The sequence below is a fragment of the Aquarana catesbeiana genome, linkage group LG04 (genome assembly GCF_042186555.1).
Source record: "Aquarana catesbeiana isolate 2022-GZ linkage group LG04, ASM4218655v1, whole genome shotgun sequence".
NCBI lineage: Eukaryota > Metazoa > Chordata > Amphibia > Anura > Ranidae > Aquarana > Aquarana catesbeiana.
The window spans coordinates 597,913,369-597,936,247 of NC_133327.1; positions in this window are offsets into that span (position 1 = coordinate 597,913,369).

Here is a 22,879-nt window from a genome sequence, read left to right on the forward strand (position 1 = left end):
CAAACAAACTGTCCTTTTTGAAGGAAAACACACATAGGCGAGTGTAATTGAAACCAAAAAACCTTTATTAAGGGCTCACAAACAAACAAAGAGGGAGGCAACGCTGGAGAAACAGTAGAAATTGGTGAAGCCTTTGGGCAGACATCAATTATTTTCCAGCAAAATTGGTGGCCTGAGGAGTTCATATCTAAGAGAGTGCAGTCTGGTCCAGAAGTCCCAGAGATCATGAAAGCAGCAGATGACATCTGTGTCCCCAGGCTGTGGTTATACAAGAGACTGCATCTTTTGCCAGACCAGACTGAACCCAGGTCATCACTCTCTGGTCTTCCTTCCACGCTTCCTTCCATGCTGTGCCTCTGGTGGTGGAATTGTGGCAGGAGGAGGAGGAGGATGTTCCAACTCACTCAGGTGGGTATTGGGTGTGATTTCGCCCCTCACCCCCTTAGTTAAGACTTTATAAAGAAGGTCCTCACACAGCTGGTGTTAACCGTCCTGCATGCCCTGCAGTTTGGTGGCAGCCATGCAGGCAAAGGCCTCTTCAGGAGTGGGTGTGGCTCTGAGGGACGCAGAAGCCTCCTGAATGAGCCTGAGTGCTGAATCCTGCACGTGACTCCCCTTCCTGGGTCTTTTGTTTGGAAGGCGGAGGGGAAGGACCTGCGATTTGGTCAGGCTCCTACTGGTCCCAGGCTTCTCCTGGCTGCCACTTAGCCCCACCTCCTCCTGGCTGCCACTAACCCCCGCCTCCTACTGGCTGCCACATTCCACAGCCTCCTCCTGTGTGGCACATTCCAGAGCCTCGTCCTGGATGAGGTCTTCCTGTGTATGAAAAAGGGACATTAGTCATCAATCACACACAATTTTCATCTCATGATTGTTGCAAATTCAATGTTAACAAATATAACAGACTATCATTCTGAGCCCAGCATTTTTCATTCTTGTCCCAATTATTTTTGCCCACTACTGTCTATTGATATGTAAACGCCTTTATTAAATCAGCAATTAGTGATCAATATTAAAATCTAGTAAACATAATTTCTTTATTGACCAGAAATCTGTAGAAGAATGCTATACCTGGCTCAAGCTGGGCTCCTCCACTTCTTCCTGGCTGGAAGTCCCAGGTTGGACATCGGAAGCCTCAGCTGGGGTGGAAGGAAGAGTGGAAGGAAGGGTTGAGACGGATTCTCTGACTCCAGTCTGGTCTGACAGAAATCGCAGTCTCTCATAGTACCACAGCCTGGGGACATAAACGTCATCTGCTGCAGCTCCTGATCTCTGGGAATCCATGACCTTCTTGCGCTCCCTAAGATAAGTGCTCCTCAGGCCACCAATTTTGGCTTTTAAATAGGGGATGGTTGCTGTGGGGACCACTGGCTTCACCAACTCCAGCAGTTTCTCCAGCGCTGCCTGACTCTTTTGTTTATGATTATAATGTGGATGTTTCACCTGCCACAGACAGGGCAGCTCCCTGTATTTGTCTATGAACAGGGGGAGGAAGTTGTGGTCATTGAAGCCATCCATTTTATCTGCAATACACAACACGAGACAAACCCTAATGTCAGGCAAAACTCTCCTAATCTTGTTACAATATAGGCCTCAATCTAGAAGCAGTATAGGCCCAAGTTTAGATCTTACCTTCGTATCACGATCAGCGCCTCCGATACTCTTTCCTCGGCTCACAGATCGTACGTACTACGCACACGTGTTACGCTTTATAGACACTGCGTATGCGTGTAACTCCGCCCGCCCCTGACGTTCTTTCTATTCTATTCCCCGCCCCTTCTCGTTCGGCGCAGTGGGGGAAGAGCACATGGCGGAGACACAGCAGGTGCGTGCTAATTACAGCAACGAGGAGAAGGAGGAGGAAAGCCCGGAGCCAGAAATGTCATGATCCAGAAGGAGACAATTTAAGGCCTCAAATATGTCCTTTGAGGAGATGTTGGAGATGGTAGACATCCTGAAGAGGGCCGACTATGACGGGAAGTATGGACCTTACCCAAACCCCAATGTCAGAAAGGCCAAGATCATGGCGAAAGTGGTCAAGAGTCTGCACCAGAATTTTGGGGTACGACGATCGAAAGATCAGCTCAGGAAGCGGTGGTCGGACCTCAAATTAAGAGAGCATGAGCAGTACAGAAAGATCTGGAGAGTGCTGCAAAAAAGTAAGTAGTTGTCCTGTGTTCCTGTTCTTTTTATGTTTATTACTTCTGTCCTACTCCATGTGCTTTTCTTAACTGTTATCCAGTTTCAAAAGGCAACTTTCATGTTCATGGGCACATTATTCGTTCGTATAAAACATTGTACGTTCGGCCTAGAAAACACCATTGTTTTGGCTATATGCATTTGCCCACATTTTTTATGGCCTACTTGTCTGAAAATAATTTGGTTGTCTAGATGGGTTTGTAACTAGAATGAAATGCAAACTAGATTCTGTGTAAGGAGAGGACACTCAGTAGCTGTTTACACATCTGGATGCTGGAGCACTAGTGTGGGACACAAGAACACCCTTTTTATTAGGGGGCCCACACAGGTGCTCCAGTGTATACTATAGGGGTGTCTCCATCTGTGAAGCTTGTACAAAACAGGTAAAGTATTGAAGCTTGACAAAGGACACTAAAAATTCTACATCTTGGAACTCTGCCAAAATAGACAATTGTACCCCACTTCCAAGCAATGTTTCATATTCCTATTTCTGCCATCAAATATCTGTGTGCTAAGTATACCTATTTTTTTTTCATAGGGGATCAAAGACTCGGAGGATACCCCTCATCCGAGGAGACCACAGACCGCCCACCTCTGGAAGAAGGGGAAATCCACCCAAGCCAAGCAGAGCAGGAGGAGGAAGACGTGGTTTAAATTGGCACCACAACCGGTGAGTGTCTGCGACCACAGGCTCAGGTAAGAGATGGATGCCGGCATATTTATAATACATGGTGTTTTTTTGATTCTATCTTTTTAGGTGATCGTGATGTTGTGGATCCAGGGCATTTCACCTCGGAAAGTGCACAGATCCTGATCGGGGAGATCATGGGGTGTAATAGGGACTTGGAAAACATCCTGAAAAACATCAATGATGTTCAACAAAAAATGAAGAACATCATTGATGTTTTAGGGAGAGTTTAAAACCCCTCCAAATCCCTTTGGTTTTTTGTGTGCTAAAAATTTAACATTTTTTGACAAATTTGCGAAAAGCCACATTTTGAAAATGCACACAGTGTGTCAACATGTGCTATCTGCCATCACGGGAGATCAATGTAGGCGTTTTGGGGGTGCAACCCCTTCCTCAATAATAAAGTAGCTATGAGGAAGGGGTAGCACCCCAAAACACGTCCCTTGATCCCCCGTGATGGCAGCTAGCACATGTTGACATTTGGCAATTTGTGTGCATCTTCAAAGTTTGGCTTTTCCTGGGGTGACTTCACCCCATCTGAACGCAATATCAAACACAGTTTGTAAATACTCATGTCTGATATTGCCTTCAAGTTCTACCAAATGTGAACTTTGTAAGTTCAAGATTTGTGTCTTTCTTGTTGGTTTTAAACATGCCTGTTTTATCTGAAATGGACATTTCTACTTTTTCTAATGTGACCCCAAAAATTGTTATACAACAAACATGTTGGTTTGTTTTAAAAACCTTTTATAAATGCACATGTGATTGTGCTGGTATTAAAAAGATTGTTAATCAAGAATGTGTGGATTATTGTTTCAACGCTCCAACACTTTTGTGGTGCTCTAATTGGTGTTTTCTGTGACAATGGGGGTTATTTCCTAAGGGCAAATCCACTTTGCACTACAAGTGCAGTTTCAAGTGCACTTGTAGTGCAAAGTGTCTTTGCCTTTAGTAAATAACACCCAACAGTGCTTTGTAAGGTTACACAATCACGCCATTTTCAGGACTCACCACATTTCTGTCAGGGTCAGCTAAAAGAAAGACAAGCAGTAAATGTCACCAAAGATTTGAGTAGTTATTTTTTTTATTATTTGAAAAAGGTTTCAGACATTGTCTGGCATATTGATAGCCCCCTACCCGCAAAGTATTCAAGGTATCTTAGCCGGACATCACAGGCACTCAGGGGGGGCAAGCCAGGATGGCCACTTTCAAGCGCTGTCAGGGATGGTTCATTTGGAATTCCGGCCTCAGGCCCAACTGAGCCAGCATAGTTGGCAGAATGTTGCCGTAAAAAGTTGTGTAGAACACAGCACGCCAGGATGATATGATTCAGTTTGTACTCCGCCATGTGTATGGGTGTAAGAAATAGGCAGAACCGGCTGGCCATGATTCCAAACGTGTTCTCCACCACTCTTCTGGCTCTGGCCAGCCAGTAATTAAAAACCCTCTGGTCCGGGGTGAGGCTCCTCATCGGGAATGGCTGCATAAGATGGTGCCCCAGTGCAAACGCTTCATCCGCAACGAAGACGAATGGGAGTCCTTCCACATTGTCTTCTGGAGGTGGCAAGTCCAAGCTGCCATTCTGGAGATGCCTGTAGAACTCCGTCTGGGTGATGACTCCACCATCGGACATCCGGCCATTCTTCCCCACGTCCACATACAGGAACTCGTAAGTAGCCGACACCACCGCCAACATCACAATACTATTGAACCCCTCGTAATTATAATAATATGACCCCGAGTTGGGTGGTGGGACGATGTGGACGTGTTTCCCATCAATTGCCCCTCCGCAGTTAGGAAAGTCCCACCGCTGGGCAAAGTGGGAGGCCACAGTTTGCCATTCCAGTGGCGTGGAAGGAAACTGTAGAGTCAAACAACAACAAAAAATTAGTCATTTTGCACATAAACAGGGAAAGCAGATTAGACACAAACATTCTTGGCCAACATCAAGATAACATTTATTTGAGGGAGTTTTTAAAGACCAAAGTATAAGGTACACCTATCAGATTCCCCCTCTCCCCCCCTCTCATGGGCCATTTATAACATTTTAGGGGGGGGGAGCTCTGGGACAGGTAACCCTCTCCACTTCATTGAGAGATGAATGCCTAAATAATGTGTATTACTTTGGCCAGCCCCTCCTTAGTTACACTATTGGCAGCCCACTGGACAGGTAAGAAGTGTCATAATACAAAGATATAAATAAACATTGTACACATTTGAGCACATTTGGAAATTCTGCTATTACCTATCAAGATAATAATAGGATACAAAAACTTTAAACAGTACTATTGGAAAGTATACAGGCAGGCCTTTGCACTACATGCTTTGGGGAATTCATCCATAAATCTGACCACAAAAGAGGTGGGTATAGTATGTATGGGTTTGGCAAAGTCAGCAGATAGATGATTGAGGATAGATAGAGAATTGGTATCAGCTGGCTGAGCAGTTGGGGGGAGGGAGCGTTCCAAATGATTTGGGGACCCCCCAAAAAAAGCCTCTGGCACTCTGCCTGAATTTTAAACACAAATCACATTTAAAAACATTTTAGGGGGTGTTTGGGGTAAAGCACTACTATGGAGCTGACAAAATACATTGTTAAGTGACTACACGAGGTGAATATAGGGCCAGGAGACCATGCTGGGGAGGTAAGTGAAGGCAAATATGTATGAAGGACAAAAAAAAATTACCGAAAAATCCAGCATGTATGAGGACAAAGGGGACATTCACAGCATATTCCAATCATGGTAATTAGGGAATGAGGAAAGAAATACAATATATTATCAAACATTAAATACAATAAAATGTGATGTTAAAGGATAAATCTTACCTTAATATACTCCTTCTGCAGGACCTGGATGATGGCAGAACAGGTCTCTGGGATAATGATCCCCAGAGCCTGGGGGGAGATGCCTGTCGAGAACTTGAGGTCCTGCAGGCTTCTCCCCGTCGCCAAGTACTGCAGGGTGGCGACTAGCCTCTGCTCCGGAGTGATGGCTTGCCTCATGCAGGTATCCTGCCTGCTGATATAGGGGGTCAGCAAAGCCAACAAACGGTGAAATATGGGGTCCGTCATCCGGAGAAAGTTCCTGAAATTATCAGGATTATTCTCACAGATCTCACGGAGCAAAGGCATATGACAGAACTGGTCACGCTGGAGCAACCAATTCTTGGTCCATGAACTCCTCCCCACCCTTTTCATGGACTGTACTTGTGTCAAGGTCAGGACCCCAACACCAAGCCCCCGCACAGCACGAACTCTACGAGGAGTACATATACGCAACATGGCTAGAAAGCGGTCGGCTGCTCAGAACGAAGTAACAGAACACACTGAAGAACAGCAAGGCCTGTGAAGAGCGACCTGAAAAACAGTAACGAACGAACAAGAACACAATGATAAATCAATGGTACTCGCTGCACGCACTGAAGAGCAGATACAAACCCACAAGCACAAACTGAACAGCAGAAAACGATCTGAAAACCATGAGTCTGAAAAAGCGCAAATCGTCTCTCACCAAACTTTTACTAACACGAGATTAGCAAAAGGAGCCCAAAGGGTGCCGCGCTTGGTTTCTGAACTGGCCTATTCTAGTCTCGTCGTACGTGGTGTACGTCACCGCGTTCTTGGCGAGCGGAAATTCCGACAACTTTGTGCGACCGTGTGTATGCAAGACAAGTTTGAGCCAACATCCGTTGGAAAAAATCCATGGATTTTGTTGTCGGAATGTCCGATCAATGTCCGACCGTGTGTATGGGGTAATACACTTACCTCCTGGAGAGTGTTCTTGATCTGGCCAACTGTTGTGAAGGGTGTTTTATTCACCAGGGAAAGAATTCTTCGGTCATCCACCACAGTTGTTTTTTGTGGTCTTCCGGGTCTTTTGGTGTTGCTGAGCTCACAGATGCGTTCTTTCTTTTTAAGGATGTTCCAAGCAGTTGATTTGGCCACACGTAATGTTTTTGCTATCTCTCTGATGGGTTTGTTTTGTTTTTTGTTTTTTCAGCCTAATGATGGCTTGCTTCACTGATAGTGACAGCTCTTTGGGTCTCATATTGAGAGTTGACAGCAACAGAATCCAAATGCAAATAGCACATTTGAAATGAACTCTGGACCTTTTATCTGCTCCTTGTAAATGGGATAATGAGGGAATAACACACACCTTGCCATGGAACAGCTGAGCAGCCAATTGTCCCATTACTTTTAGTCCCTTAAAAAGTGTTGAGGCACATATACAAACTGTTGTAATTCCTACACCGTTCACCTGATTTGGATGTAAATACCCTCAAATTAAAGATGAAAGTCTGCAGGTAAAGCACATCTTGTTCATTTCATTTCAAATCTATTGTGGTGGTGTATAGAGCCAAAAAGATTAGAATTGTGTACATGTCCCAATATTTATGGACCTGACTGTAGGTCGTGTGTTAAACAGGAAGGGGTGTGGCTTTGACAGGAAGGGGTGGGTCCTATTTAAATTAGAGGGTGCATGAATTTAGTCAGGCCTAGGGCAACACGAAACCTAAATACACCACTGCATGCACTAATGCAGCAAAACAGTGTGAATGGGTCCTCAGACTTGTCTGCTTTGGATTGCTGCGTTAAAGTGGTTGTAAACCTCTGATATGAAATAATAACAAAGCATATCACTATAATGTGTGCTTGTCTTAGTCCAGGGCACTAAGTGTAATTTCTCTCTGCTGTCTCGTTCCTCTGCATGAGTTACGTCTTTCAGGATTTCTTGACACTAAGAGATAAAAAGGTGACAGAGAAGAGAGCTCCAGCACACAACCTGTGATAGACAGCCTCAGCTCTGTTCCTGTGTGCAGTTCTCAGAGCTCTCTTCACTGAGATCTGCAGAGTGTAGCTTCAGCTCCCGGCCTCATGCTTTCTGAAAGCTCAGACAAGCAATATAAATGCTGCACTTTGAATGGCTGTAGAGAAGACTGCAGAGAAGCAGGTTAACGGGAGGGGGGTTATTTAATAAAGGCAAATCCATTCTGCACTACAAGTGCAATGCAAGTGCACTTGGAAGTGCAATCACTATAGACCCTAGGGAGACATGCAAGGAAAATAAAAAAACAGCATTTTTGCTTGCACATGATTCGATGATAGAAATCAGCAGAGCTTCCGCTCATTTCAGATCTTCCCCTCAGATCTACAGCAACTGCACTTCCAAGTGCACAGTGGATTTGCCTTAAGTAAATCAACCCCTATGTAATGCATTACATTAAGGCAGCCCATTTAAATGACAAAAAAAAAAAAAATCAGACATGCGCTATTTTTTCTGATGCAGCACACCTCACCTCACCCTATCATATAACATTAACCATAAGTATATTGATGCACACCAGTATAGAATAATATGAGCTTTATATAATAAAAGATAGTACATACATCCAATGTACAAACAGGCATTATCAGCAAAGGGCCCAACAAGACTCCCCGTAGAACTGTACACATACTGGGTGTATATAGTTATTAATAAAGATACCTTCAGATAAATATTGTAGTAAAGTTCAATTGCAGGAGCCCCTGAGGATGATCACGATGCGGCATCCATTTTGGTGTCTAAGACCTGAAGACCAGATCAGCAATGGTGGGGGGATCCTCCAGCTGTTGTCCAACCAGACGGGAATGCAGCTTCTCACCAGCAGACAAGGGCACTGGAATTCAGAGTTAGCCAAACTACTCTGCATCTTAGTCCCTAGTAGCTTCTAATCTGCCATGCAACCGAACCCCTAACTACCAGAAGTGGCTGTTGGATGCCTAATCTGGCTCTAGCCTTTGCTGGTTATTGCATCCTGAGCTAAAATTAGCTATAGAATCCCAGACCAGAAGGGACAGGGTTCATTAAAATAAAACGAGCTGCATATAAACTCTATTGCAAAAAAACAGGTTCACCTACAAACATACAGCAAGGTGACCACTACACACACACGCTAAACTAATAAACATAGGAGCATTGGGTAATATCCCCTACTTCTGATCTGGATTCAGCAGTAGCCTTTCTGGACTCTCTCTTCATTCCCCCCTTCTGGGTTTTCAACCAAACCCCTCAGAGACAGGAAGTGCTATACATTATTAATTCTGTGATAAGTAGCACAGCTATTTACAAATGAAGAGAGTAGGGGCAGTGGATCACTACACTACCATAATTATATAGAGTATGCAGCATATATAGCGTCTTGAAAAACTATTCACACCCCTTGAAATTTTCCACACTTTGTCATGTTGCAACCAAAAACTTAAATGTATTTTATTGGGATTTTATGTGATAGACCAACACAAAGTGGCACAAAATTGAGAAGTGGAAGTAAAATGATAAATGGTTTTCAACATTTTTTTACAAATAAATATCGGAAAAATGTGGCACGCATTTGTATTCAGCCCTCTTTACCCCTAACTAAATACTACATACTAAATACCCCTAACTAAAATCTAGTGGAACCAATTGCCTTCAGAAGTTACCTAATTAGAAAATAGAGTCCACCTGTGTGTAATATAATCTCAGTATAAATACAGGTGTTCTGTGAAGCCCTCAGAGGTTTGTTAGAGAATCTTGGTGAATAAACAGCATCATAAAGGCCAAGAATCACCCCAGACAGGTCAGGGATAAAGTTGTGGAGAAGTTTAAAGCAGGGTTAGGTTATAAAAAAATATCCCAAGCTTTGAACATCTCAGGAGCACTGTTCATTCCGTCATCCAAAAATGGAAAGAGAACGGCACAACTGCAAACCTACCAAGACATGGCCATCCACCTAAACTGACAGCCCAGGCAAGGAGAGCATTAGTCAGAGAAGCAACCAAGAGACCCATGGTAACTCTGGAGGAGCTGCAGAGATCCACAGCTCACGTGGGAGAATCTGTCCACAGGAAAACTATTAGTTGTGCACTCCACAAATCTGGCCTTTATGGAAGAGTGGGAAGAAGAAAGCCATTGTTGAAAGAAAACCATAAGAAGTCCTGTTTGCGAGAAGCCATGTGGGGGACACAGAAAACATGTGGAAGAATGTGCTCTAGTCAGATAAGGCCAAAATTTAACTTTTTTGGACTAAATGCAAAACGCTATGTGTCGTGGAAAACTAACACTGCACATCACCCTAAATGCACCATCCCCACCATGAAACATGGTGGTGGCAGCATCATGTTGTGGAGATGCCTTTCTTCAGCAGGGATAGGGAAGCTGGTCAGAGTTGATGGGAAGATGGATGGAGCCAAATACAGGGCAATTTTAATGCCGAGTACACACCACCGGACTTACCACCAGAAAAAGTCCGATGGGAGCTTTCCAGACTTTTTCTGTCGGCAATTCCGATGAACTCAGATATAGAACATGTTCTAAATCTCTCAGTCGGAAATGCCCACGGAGTTTAGCCCATTGGCAAGTCTGGCCATGTGTACGCAACATTAGAAGAAAACCTTAGAGTCTGCAAAAGACTTAAAGACTGGGGTGGTGGTTCACCTCCCAGCAGGACAACGACCCTAAACATACAGCCAGAGCTACAATGGAATGGTTTAGATCAAAGCATATTGATGTGTTAGAATGGCCCAGTCAAAGTCCAGACCTAAATCCAATTCAGAATCTGGGCAAGACTTGAAAATTGCTGTTCACAGACGTTCTCCATCTAATCTGATAGAGCTTGAGCTATGTTTCAAAGAAGAATGGGCAAACATTTAACTCTCTAGATGTGCAAAGCTGATAGAGACATACCCAAAAAAGACTTGCAGCTGTAATTGCAGCGAAAGGCGGTTCTACAAAGTATGGATCCAGGAGGGCTGAATACAAATGCACGCCACGCTTTTTCACATATTTATTTGTATAACACTTTTAAAACCATTTATCACTTTCCTTCTAATTCACAATGATGTGCATTTGGATGGATAAATTGATACAAAATTTAAGTCTATCTGTTATATGACCAAGAGATAGAACATGAGGTCAGGTGATGTAAGCATGAAGTGAGGGAGCACTTTTCAGTGTATGGCACACCTAAGCCTCCTTGTGATTTCAGCATACAGAGAATCTAATTGGAGAGTATAGGACGTTTATAATCCCATAAAAAGATTTGAAGATTGGCCTGAAGCTATTTATAGTCTTTTTTTAGGCCCTGAATCGACAATTTCTCAAAAGCTCCTTTCAACTTAGATAAATTGATTCCATTAGTGTACATGTGCGCTTACTTTTACATTTCAACTAAGAGAGCTAGTTGAAAGATGTCATCTCTATTGCTTTTCAAGGTAAATGGTTTTGGAGCAGATTGTCATAATTGCCTCTCCTCTGTATGTTGTTGGTATTTCCCCATCAAAAAGCATGTTTCTGCCAACACCATTTTGTTCTGAATTGTATGCTACAGTAGGTTGGAACATATTCCCATGCTTCCTCAGAATAATTTGTGCTTTACCCATTGTGTACTCTGAGCCATTATCTGTACAGAGTATATTGGGCATATTGCCAATTTTTTTTTTTGCGCTCGGGTCTCGGGCAAGATCTTTTTCTGGTGACTGTTTATAATAGAGGCCAGTGTAGGTACCCTTCCCCTATTCCTAAAGAATAAAGTATGTAAACCTCTAAAGGTATTTTTAGGGCAATGAAAACTATAAATTTAGATAAAATTATATTTATTATAAATCTGAATTTTAAATATAAGGTACAAAAATACAAAAAAAACCCAAAAAACAAGCAATAGAATTTGATAAGGATATTAGATTAGAAAATTGTTAAAAGAGTGCATTTGCTTGTGGAGGGAAAATTGGAAGAAAGTGATACCTCACACTACACAATACAGTCACCACAGACAAGAAACCGTGGCGTCGAGTAGTAAAATTCCAACGCGTTTCAACATGCTTGTTTCAAAGAAAAGTCTTCTTCAGGGTAATGCATCACAGTCTAAGAAAAATCAAAGCAGTAATGTTATATGATATATATATATATATATATATATATATATATATATATATATGTATTTTCGCCTATTGAGGCTGACACATCACTTACATCCTCCTAATGCACTTCGTGGGTTAATTATATTTCCAATGTCAGGGTAAGGGGTCCTGATCCTCCATGGGTTAACAAGACGGCCGGATAAGAGGTGATAATCCAAGTATTGGCATTTCAGTATCAAGTTTTGATGGCTGTATGGAACAGGGCAAAGGAAAGGGAGTCATGAGTAAAAGGACCATAATAGGGAAAGGGGGGGTAAAAACCCCCTTGGTTTTCCTGTTCTGGTATTGGAGTGTAAGATAAAAAACACTTACTTTGGCAGAGAGTATAGGCCCGATAACCTGGAGCGGTCTGTGTACCCTGATGACCCTCGGTGGTACCCGAGGGAGGAGTGACGCCATTAGCCGTCCCTTGCATCCTTTTGTATGGTGTGGGCGGGGATGGGCTGCCGCGTCAGCCAATGGCGCGGCTAACCTCAAATCACCGCCGACAGAGCCGTCCAACGTGATGACGCAGAGCGTCCCCATGACACGGTACACCATCGCAGGCACAGCGCATGCGTGCTGCGGTGGCGTGCGTCACAGCGACGCGCAGCAGCCTGGATGGGCCGGCTGCCATGATGGAAAGGGGCTGTGCCCATAGTTGGGTAAACTAATGAGGTAACAACTGAATCGAACGGCCACCAATGGCACCGTGGATGTGGTGTCCCCTGGATGGAAAAATACCCAAAGAAACGCTTGACAGGAAAGTGAGTCCTACTCGGCGGAACGGCCTGCATGGGGTGGAAGATGGAATGTGCTTATGGGGGGGAGGTTTACCTGGTTGTCACACACTGTTGCTGGTATGTTGGCCCATTCCTCCATGCAGATCTTCTCTAGAGCAGTGATGTTTTGGGGCTGTCGCTGGGCAACACGGACTTTCAACTCCCTCCAAAGGTTTTCTATGGGGTTGAGATCTGGAGACTGGCTAGGCCACTCCAGGACCTTTAAATGCTTCTTACGAAGCCACTCCTTCGTTGCCCGTGCGGTGTGTTTGGGATCATTGTCATGCTGAAAGACCCAGCCACGTTTCATCTTCAATGCCCTTGCTGATGGGAGGAGGTTTGCACTCAAAATCTCACGATACATGGCCCCATTCATTCTTTGTACACGGATCAGTCGTCCTGTGCCCTTTGCAGAGAAACAGCCCCAAAGCATGATGTTTCCACCCCCATGCTTCACAGTAGGTATGGTGTTCTTTGGTTGCAACTCAGCATTCTCTCTCCTCCAAACACGACGAGTTGTGTCTCTACCAAACAGTTCTACTTTGGTTTCATCTGACCATATGACATTCTCCCAGTCCTCTTCTGGATCATCCAAATGCTCTCTAGCAAACCTCAGATGGGCCCGGACATGTACTGGCTTAAGCAGGGGGACACGTCTGGCACTGCAGGATCTGAGTCCCTGGCGGTGTAGTGTGTTACTGATGGTAGCCTTTTTTACGTTGGTCCCAGCTCTCTGCAGGTCATTCACTAGGTCCCCCTGTGTGGTTCTGGGACTTTTGCTCACCGTTCTTGTGATCATTTTGACCCCACGGGGTGAGATCTTTCATGGAGCCCCAGATCGAGGGAGATTATCAGTGGTCTTGTATGTCTTCCATTTTCTAATTATTGCTCCCACAGTTGATTTCTTCACACCAAGCTGCTTGCCTATTGCAGATTCAGTCTTCCCAGCCTGGTGCAGGTCTACAATTTTGTTTCTGGTGTCCTTCGACAGCTCTTTGGTCTTTACCATAGTGGAGTTTGGAGTGTGACTGTTTGAGGTTGTGGACAGGTGTCTTTTATACTGATAACAAGTTCAAACAGGTGCCATTAATACAGGTAATAAGTGGAGGACAGAGGAGCCTCTTAAAGAAGAAGATACAGGTCTGTGAGGGCCACAAATCTTGCTTGTTTGTAGGTGACCAAATACTTATTTTCCACCATAATTTGCAAATAAATTCTTTCAAAAATCAGACAATGCGATTGCCTGGATTTGTTTCCACATTTTGTCTCTCATAGTTGAGGTATACCTATGATGACAATTACAGGCCTCTCTCATCTTTTTAAGTGGGAGAACTTGCACAATTGGTGGCTGACTAAATACGAATACGATGAATACCCGGATAAGCAAGATCTAACCAAGGAAGTGCCTGAAGGTCAAACTGGTTCAACCCTTGTTCTATTGATACCCATTGTTTAGTATCCTAGTGATGGAACCTATTGACCAATCTAGTAAGGACTGCCACAATATAATAATAATAAAAATCTGCTCCTGCTCCTCCTTTCGTTTTGGGTAATGTTAACGTTTTCTGTGGCGGTGTCCGAAGCTTCATCCCTATTGGGGCGGAGTGGTGGATACCATTAATAGGGTGTTCCAAATCTCTTTGCCTACCAACCCAAAACACTGTTTATTAAATGTGCTTGAAGTATTTGAATGGGAAGAAAATGTCAGACTAGCAGTTACTAGGCTTCTATTGATAGCACGTAAGATGATAATGTTGCATTGGATATCAGAGGACCCTCCCACAGTTAAGGAGTGGATAGCTGCAGTTGGAAACATGATCAGAATGGAGAAAATAGTATACCAGCACAGGGGGTGCACCCGAAAGTTTGAGAAGCTGTGGGGACCGTGGCTAGATGTACCGGGACTAGTCCCGGTGGACCTGGTGATGGAGAGATTATTGGGTATTAATGTTGACTAAATATTTTTGAGTATACTACTGATTAGAATGATGAGCCGCACATTGGATTGTGGTTTTGCTATAATGTATTGAGAATTCATAAACTATGCAATGTAACTGAGTACTGTTGAAGCCTGGACATGTATATTTGTTTATGTTGAACAAAATAAAGTTGTTTTTGGATATAAAAAAAATGTTTTCCAATTTAGTCTAGATCTCTTGTTCCCCCAGATAAACTTGACAAAGACGGATTGTAAAATAGAGAAAAAACATCTGGGGATAGAAACAGGGATAGTTTGAAAAAGGTATAGAAAACGCGGTATTATGTCCATTTTCAATATGTTAATCCTCCTGAACCAGGAATATACATTTGAGTCATATTTTTCTAGATCTTGTAGAGTACGTTGCATAAGAGGGATGAAATTAGCCGAATATAGATGAGTCAAATCTGTGGGTATATTAATTCCTAGGTATTTTAATGTAGAGGAACAGAATTTAAACGGGAAATTTTTCTTCAGCACCGTCACTTGATGTGATGAAAGTGACACATTAAGAATTTCCGATTTAGAAACATTTACTTTGAAATTACTCAGGACTCCAAAGCGTTTAAATTCAGATAAAATAGAAGGCATAGAAATATGAGGGTTACTAAGATAGAATAACAGATCGTCAGCAAACAAGGAAAGTTTTATTTTTTGTTGATCTAACCTTATGCCGGTGATAGAGGGGTTCTGTCTGATTGCTACCGCTAAATGTTCCATCACTAGGACATAAAGCAAGGGGGATAGAGGGCATCCCTGGTGGGTACCATTTGTATGGGGAAACTTGTCGTTAATGATCCATTGATCCGTATTCTGGCCTTTGGTTTAGTGTATAATGCCAAGATCTTATTAAGCAAATTTTGGCCCATCCCTATTTGCCTTAAAGAGGACTCGAGAAAAGACCACCCAACCCAATCAAAAGCCTTCTCTGAGTCAACCGAGAGAAGGCATGCTGGTATTTTAGCTGTTTGGGCGTAGTCCATGAGTAAAAGTGTTTTTATCGTGTTGTCGCGTGTTTCTCTTCCTTGGACAAATCCGGTCTGGTCTTTATGTACCAGGCTAGGAATAATAGATTGGAGCCGTAGCGCAATTAATTTAGCATATATCTTTATGTCTACTCCAATCAAGGATATTGGGCTATAACTAGAACATAATGTTAAATCTTTACCTGGTTTGTGAATCAAAGTAATATGAGCTTCTAGTGTTTGGGTCAGAAATGGGTTAAAGGAATAGATGGAGTTAAACACCCGAAGCATAAATGGAAACAAATAGTCTTTATATGTTTTATAAAATTTTGGAGTAAATCCATCAGGGCCAGGGCTCTTACCTGATGGAATATCTGTGATTACACCTAGTAATTCCTCCACTGAGAAAGAGCAATCTAATGATTTGCTATGATCCTCATCAATATCGGGAGAGCAGTTTCCTGCACATAATCATCAATGCTACAAGCATCAAACACCATGTCTTCCGTAAGAGGTGGTTGAGCCAGATTATAAAGAGCTGACAAGTATTCCCTGAATGTTTGTTGGAGACTTTGTGTGTCTGAGGTTGTCTCCTCTGACAACATCCTAATACTGGGTAAAAAAGTGTGGGGAGAACGGGGATGTAATGTACGCACTAATTGTCTCCCACATTTATTTCTGTATCTATAGTTACTTAGGGCACATTTATCTTGATATGAACTATGAGATTTTTTCAAAATCTGCAACAAGAATGCCCTAGTAGACATGATTTTAGATAGTATTTCTGTAGATTGTGAAGCTTTATGTAAGGTTTCTAACGAATGGAGCTTTGATAGAGTATTTTGAATGGCCATAGATCTTTCTTTTTTAAGACGAGAACCATGTTGAATAAACAACCCTCCTAGTACTGCTTTAAGAGCTTCCCATTTTAATGGTAATGCAGTCTCAACATCTTCATGGTCAGAAACAAAATTACCAATTGCTTCTACAATTGCCTTATTGCAAAGTGGATCAGACATAAGCGTATCATTCAAATGCCAGGTCCAACTTGTGCCTCGAGTCTGTGGAGGATATATTGAAAGAAATACAGGCGAATGGTCAGACCAAATGAATGACCCTATTTCCAATGAAGGGATTCCACTCTAGAACCTTCGGACACAATAAAAAATAATCTAGTCTACTGTAATGCAGCGTACACACGAGCGGACTTTATGGCAGACTTTGCCCAGCGGACGGGATTTCGTCGGACAATTCGATCGTGTGTGGGCTCCAGCGGACTTTGTTTTCTCAAAAGTTGGACGGACTTAGATTTGAAACATGTTTCAAATCTATCCGACGGACTCGAGTCTGGTCGAAAAGTCCGCTCGTCTGTATGCTAGTTCGACGGACAAAAAGCCACGCTAGGGCAGCTATTGGTTACTGGCTATGAACTTCCTTGTTTTAGTCCAGTCGTACGTCATCATGTACGAATTTGACGGACTTTGGTTGATTGTGTGTAGGCAAGTCCATTCATTCATAAAGTCCGTCGTAAAGTCCGTCGAAAAGTCCGCCCGGGCAAAGTCTGCCGTAAAGTCCGCTCGTGTGTACGCAGCATAAGATTTATGTGCTGATGAAAAATATGTATAATTGCGTTCTTTAGGATATAAAATCCTCCATAAATCAAGTAGTCTGTGATCAAACAAATGTTTTTTAAGGGCCCTCAACCGAGAGTAAGAAATATTGGAACGCTGGGCAGAAGTGTCTAATTGTGGCTCTAAGGCTAAATTTAAATCTCCTACAAGAATGACGCCTTCAGCAAAATCCACTAAAAGATGAAGATAACGAGAAATTGTCGTTGTTTGATCGTGGTTCAGAATATAAAAATTGGCGATTGTGAAAAGTTTGTCCCACAACCGGAATTTGAGTAGAAGATATCTATCATTAACCACTTTCTGACCTGCGCACGCCGATGTACGTCGGCAGAATGGCACGGCTGGGCAAATGGACTTACAGGTACATCCATTTGAATTCCCCGCCATGCCATTGCGCCGGCCGGGAGCTCTGTGAGTCGGGTCGCGGGTCCCGCGGATTCGATTACCGCGGGGATACACGCGATCGCTTTACGGAGAGGACGAACGGGGAGATGCTGATGTAAACAGCATCTCCCCGTTCTGCCTAGTGACAAGTGTCACTGATCACAGCTCCCTGTCATCGGGAGCAGTGATCAGCGTAGTGACACACACAGCCCATCCCCCCCTACAGTTAGAATCACTCTCCTAGGACATACTTAACCCCTCCCCGCCCCCTAGTGGTTAACCCCTTCACTGACAGTGTCATTTACACAGTAATCAGTGCATTTTTAATTGCACTGATCGCTGTATAAATGACAATGGTCCCAAAAATGTGTAAAAAATGTCCGCCATAACGTCGCAGTCACAATAAAAATCACTGATCACCGCCATTACTAGTAAAAAAAATTATTAATAAAAATGCCATAAAACTATCCCCTATTTTGTAAACGCTATAACTTTTGCGCAAACCAATTAATAAACACTTATTGTGATTTTTTTTACCAAAAATATGTAGAAGAATACGATTGGCCTAAACTGAGGAAAAAAAATGTTTTTTTATATATTTTTTTGGGGATATTTATTATAGCAAAATGTAAAGAATAATGCGTTTTTTTCAAAATTGTCGCTCTTATTTTGTTTATAGCGCAAAAAATAAAAATCGCAGAGGTGATCAAATACCACCAAAAGAAAGCTCTATTTGTGGGAAAAAAAGGACGTCAATTTTGTTTGAGAGCCACGTCGCATGACTGCGCAATTGTCAGTTAAAGCGACGCAGTCAAAGAGTGCTCTGGTCAGGAAGGGGGTAAAATCTTCCAGGGCTGAAGCGGTTAATATCAGTTATATGTTCCAAGTGCTGGGCCGGTAAATTTTTATGGAAAGCGATGGAGACCCCCCTGGCCTTCGAATCAGACATTGCTGTGAAACCACTGGGAATAATGTTTACCAGAACATACAGGAATGCCCTCAGTGCAAAAATGAGTCTCCTGAAGGAGTATAATACCTGCCTTCGCTTTATGCAAACTATATAGGATCTGTCCTCTTTTTGACTCATTATTCAGGCCTTTGACATTATAGGTAGAGTTTCAATAGAGATGCTAAAGAAGACCTTTTAGCCATCTCAAAGAGAAAGAACAAAAAAAAAAAAAAATTTTTTTTAAAAAGAGAGGATCCTTCTCTCAGGGCCCTGAACTACTCAGGGACCAAAGATAGGCCAAAATAAGGGAGAAAAAAAAAAACAAGGGGGAGGGAAACACACAAAGGGATATGGACAGTGTCCAAAACAAAAAAAATAAAAAATCACCAAACCCTACCCGAGGGCTGGTGTACCTACAAGGGGGTGAAGTGGGTGAACACAGAGGATGACTCCTAGTAGAGACCCGGGACTAGCATAATAAAAATGCCCTATCCTCCACATAGACTCATACTGTATATACTGCGGTCCAAAGAAATCCCATCCAGATGATCCGAGTGGTATGGGCCATGTGGATACCCCCCTAAAAAAAAAAAAAAACGAATTCCTAAGGGGGCCTAAACGGATTTCCCCAACATTGATTCAAATATAATATAGGCCATACCTCACAGTTAATGTTGCTTACCATTTTGGCTTGGCCTTCTGGTGCCCTATTGTTGCAACTCAGACATATGCGACCAATGCGACATGTAATACCAATGCACTAATGCAATGTATTCATTACAGCCACATACTATAGCATATACTGTCCGACCTTGCGACAGTCTATCCTCTTAGAGATCGGGAGAGAACAATAAGTGTATCTATTTTGTATTTAATATAGGACACATGATGATACACGATGACACATGATGACACATGGCACATGACACCTGACACATGATGGCATGATAATAGACATCATTCTCCACCAAAAAAGAAAAGGAAACTTTTATTATCAAATTGATCATCAATAACCCTCACACATAGCCCTCTCATGCCACCAGAGGCTACATACCATTAAACACCCATCATTTTAATAAATGCCAATTTACTTTTTTTGTTCTCCATTAATTTTCACAAAAAAAAATTTAAAAAAACACAACCCCTCTCTTCTTTCTTTGTGTGGGGTTTTTGACAAAATTCAGCCACTGTTTTGCAGGTTGGATGAGGTTAACTGAAACTTGCTGTTCCGGGTCTAATGCCGTGTACACACGATCGGAATTTTCGTCGGAAAAACCTTGGATGGTTTTTCCGACGGAACTCCGCTCAAGCTTGGCTTGCATACACACGGTCACACAAAAGTTCTCTGAACTTTCCGACTGTCAAAAACGCATTGACATACAACACTACAACGAGCCGAGAAAATGAAGTTCAATGCTTCTGAGCATGCGTTGAATTGTTTCTGAGCATGCGTAGGAATTTTGCGCATTGGAATTGCTACAGACGATCGGAATTTCCGATATGAACTTTTTCAGTCGGAAAAATAGAGAACCTGCTCTCAATCTTTTGCTGGCGGAAATTCTGCCAGCAAAAGTCCGATGGAGCATAGACACGGTCGGAATTTCCGACCAAAGGCTCACATCGGACTTTTGCTGGCGGAATTTCCAATCGTGTGTACGGAGCATTAGTTAGAAGGTAGGCTCTTTCAACCCTAAATATAGATGAGTTTTGTGTGCATCTGTCAGCTTGGGAGGGAAATTTGTGAGTGACATGGCAGTCTATCCTCTAAAAACAATTCATAGTAAATTCTCACATGTCCTGCTGTGTTACTATATTTTCAAACATAAAGGGAAGATGTGTTACTTGAGCCAGTCTCCATCAAATGGTTTGTTGTCTGAAGTGGCTTAGTTCTTCTTGCCAGGCCAAATGATTATCCTTTACCAAGTGCCCAAAAACTTTACTTCTTCACCAACATCAATCAGCAAGCAATTGTGGTCAAAGATCATAACTTGATGCTCGAAATAATAAAAATGATGTTTTTAATCCTAAAAAAATAATTTAGCAATAATAATTGTATGTTGTGTAAAACAATATTTAATTTAGCCTTAGATATTCCTGGAAGTATGGTAAAAACATTAGGTAATGAAACTGACCCAGTGCAGACACAACTCTTCAAGTTAATGACAACTACTCATTTGCGGACACCAAAAAATGGGACAGTGTTCCAAAACCATATAGTTGAGGGATCAAGTAGACTTTACTTTGGTTTAAATCATAACGGGACTTTCCATCCTTGAACATGTCAATGATACAATATGGCATGTGTCAGTTTTTCTTCCACTGAGCTTACAGTATTAGCACTTAAAGTATAACTCCAGTTATTTTTGAGCTTTGAATAGAGTGGGAAAGAGTTAACATCTCTGACAGAATTCTATTTCTGTCTGTCAGGCCATTGCAGAGCTTTGAGCTTATTTGACATCATTGTGACATTGGTACAAGAAATGTGGGGTATCATCAACGATGAGGACTAGTAGCAAATAATTACTGTTCTCTTCGTTCCTCCCAAGATCTCCTGCTCTCTAGCTCCTTCATCACCTCCTCCCATGCTTGCCTCCCGGACTTTTCCTTAACCTCTTCCATCCTATGAAACTCCCTACCCCAATCTGTCTGATTATCTCCTACTCTGTTTGCTTTTAGACGATCCTTGAAAACCCTTCTCTTCAGAGAAGCCTATTTTGCCCCACCTAACAACTGTACTTTTATTTTCTCTATCAGCTCACCCCCCACAACTGTTACCTTTTGTATTACTTGAGCCTCCCTCCTAGATTGTAAGCGCTAACTAGCAGGGCACTAAGATTCCTCCTGTATTGAATTGTATTGTTTTTCTTTTTAAAAGGTTTTTATTGCCATATGCACAAACAAGGAAAAAAGTACCAGTTTACAGAGCTTAGGTATGCAAAAGGTCAAGTATAACATTGCTTTTCCAATACATGACTAGTTCTCATAAAACTTTCAGCAATAGCCATTATATACATAAAGGTTTTCTCTCTTTTTTTTTCTGTTTGTTAATTATACAGTATCTCATAAAAGTGAGTACACCCCTCACATTTTTGTCAATATTTTATGATATCTTTTCATGTGACAACACTGAGGAAATGTTACTTGGCTACAATGTATAGTAGTGAGTGTATAGCTTGTAAAAGCAGTGTAAATTTGCTGGCCCCTCAAAATAACGCAACACACAGCCATTAATGTCTAAACCGCTGGCAACAAAAGTGAGTACACTTCTAAGTGAAAATGTCCAAATTGGGCCCAAATTGTCAATATTTGGTGTGGCCACCATTATTTTCCATCACTGCCTTAACCCTCTAGGGCATGGAGTTTACCAGAGCTTCACAGGCTGCCACTGGAGTCCTCTTAAGCTCCTTCATGACGACATCACGGAGCTGGTGGATGTTAGAGACCTTGCACTCCTCTGCCTTCCGTTTGAAGATGCCCCACAGATGCTCAATAGGGTTTAGGTCTGGAGACACGCTTGGCCAGTCCATCACCTTTACCCTCAGTGGTCGTCTTGGAGGTGTGTTTGGGGTCGTTATCATGTTGGAATACTGCCCTGTGGGCATTCTTGTGCATTATCTTTAGAAGGGGCTTCCTTCTGGGACGACACCCATGCAGACCAATTTGATGCAGTGTGCAGCGTATGGTCTGAGCACTGACAGGCTGACCCCCCACCCCTTCAAACTCTGCAGCAATGCTAGCAGCACTCATACGTTTATTTCCCAAAGACAACCTCTGAATATGACGCTGAGCATGTGCACTCAACTTCTTTGGTCGACCATGGCGAGGCCTGTTCTGAGTGGAACCTGTCCTGTTAAACCACTGTATGGTCTTGGCCACTGTGCTGCAGCTCAGTTTCAGGGTCTTGGCAATCTTCTTATAGCCTAGGCCATCTTTATGTAGAGCAACAATTCTTTTTTTCAGATCCTCAGGGAGTTTTTTGCCTTGAGGTGCCATGCTGAACTTCCAGTGACCAGTATGAGAGAGTGAGAGCGATAACACCAAATTTAACACACATGCTCCCCATTTACACATAAGACCTTGTAACACTAACGAGTCACATGACATCGGGGAGGGAAAATGGCTAATTGGGCCCAATTTGGCCATTTGCACTTAGAGGTGTACTAACTTTTGTTGCCAGCGGTTTTATACATTAATGGCTGTGTGTTGAGTTATTTTGAGGGGACAGCAAATTTACACCATTATACAAGCTGTACACTCACTAATTTACATTGTAGCAAAGTGTCATTTCTTCAGTGTTGTCACATGAAAAGATATAATAAAATATTTACAAAAATGTGAGGGGTGTACTCCCTTTTATGAGATACTGTATATAACATAACAAAGACC